Raw genomic sequence first — 1,926 nt, 5'->3', positions numbered from 1 at the left:
ACAGGTAAATGCTAAAACAGAGACAGGAAGGTGCTAAAACAGGGACAGGTAGATGCTAAAACAAAGACAGGTAGATGCTAAAACAAAGACAGGTAGATGCTAAAACAAAGACAGGTAGATACTAACAAGGAGACAGGTAGTTGCTAACACAGAGGCAGATGCCAACACAGAGACAGGGAGATGGAAACAAAAGACAGGCAGATGCTAACAGAGACATAGATGCTAAAGGAGACAGGTAGATTCTAAGGCAAACAGGTAGATGCTAAAGCAGATAGGTAGATGGAAACACAGACAGGTAGATGCTAACAGACAGGTAAATGCTAACAGAGACAGGTAGATGCTAAAACAGAGACAGGCAGATGCTAATGCAGGGACAGGTAGATGCTTCCACAGAGAGGTAGCTGCTAACAGAGGTATATGCTAATGCAGACAGGTAATTTCTAACGCAGACAGGTAGATGGAAACACAGAGAGGAAGATGCTAACAGACAGGTAAATGCTAACGCAGACAGGTAGTTGCTAACACGGAAACGGAGATGTAAACCAAAGACAGTTAGATGCTACCACAGAGAGGAAGATGCTAACAGACAGGTAAATGCTAAAATACAGACAGGAAGGTGCTAAAACAGAGACAGGTAGATGCTAAAACAGAGACAGGTAGATGCTAAAACAGAGACAGGTAGATACTAAAAAGGAGACAGGTAGTTGGTAACACAGAGGTAGATGCCAACACAGAGACATAGATGCTAACACAGAGAGGTAAATGCTAACGCAGACAGGTAGTTGCTAACACAGAAACGGAGATGTAAACGAAAGACAGTTAGATGCTACCACAGAGAGGTTGACGCTAACAGAAAGGTAAATGCTAAAACAGGGACAGGTAGATGCTAAAACAGAGACAGGGAGATGGAAACAAAAGACAGGCAGATGCTAACAGAGACATAGATGCTAACACAGAGAGGTAGATGCTAATGCAGACAGGTAATTGCTAACGCAGACAGGTAGATGCTAACGCAGACAGGTAGATGCTAACGCAGACAGGTAGATGCTAAAAGAGAGGTAGATGCTAACAGAGAGGTAAATGCTAACGCAGACAGGTAGTTGCTAACACAGAAAGGGAGATGTAAACAGAGAGGTAGATGCTAACGCAGACAGGTAGATGGTTGCTAAAGAGACAGGCAGTTGCTAACAGAGAAAAGCAGATGCCAACAGAGACAGGTAGATGTAAACTAAAGACAGGTAGATGCTAACAGAGACAGGTAGATGCTAACAGAGACAGGTAGATGCTAACAGAGAAAGGTAGATGCTAACGCAGACAGGTAGTTGCTAACACAGAAACGGAGATGTAAACGAAAGACAGTTAGATGCTACCACAGAGAGGTTGACGCTAACAGAAAGGTAAATGCTAAAACAGGGACAGGTAGATGCTAAAACAGAGACAGGGAGATGGAAACAAAAGACAGGCAGATGCTAACAGAGACATAGATGCTAACACAGAGAGGTAGATGCTAATGCAGACAGGTAATTGCTAACGCAGACAGGTAGATGGAAACACAGACAGGTAGATACTACCACAGAGAGGAAGATGCGAACAGACAGGTAAATGCTAAAACAGAGACAGGCGGATGTTAAAACAGAGACAGGCAGATGCTAACACAGAGACAGGGACAAGTAGATGCTTCCACAGAGAGGTAGATGCTAACAGAGAGGTAAATGCTAACGCAGACAGGTAGTTGCTAACACAGAAAGGGAGATTTAAACAAAGGATAGTTAGATGCTACCACAGAGATGTAGACGCTAAAAGAGACAGGTAGATACTAAGGCAAACAGGTAGATGCTAACGCAGACAGGTAGATGCTAACGCAGACAGGTAGATGCTAAAAGAGAGGTAGATGCTAACAGAGAGGTAGATGCTAACGCAGACAGG

This window comes from Micropterus salmoides, unplaced genomic scaffold, assembly GCF_014851395.1.
Source record: "Micropterus salmoides isolate LMB-PRFRI ecotype aquatic unplaced genomic scaffold, ASM1485139v1 Ms_hic_scaffold_5, whole genome shotgun sequence".
NCBI lineage: Eukaryota > Metazoa > Chordata > Actinopteri > Centrarchiformes > Centrarchidae > Micropterus > Micropterus salmoides.
The sequence above is the reverse complement of the archived record's forward strand: the minus strand, read 5'-3'. Positions refer to the sequence as shown.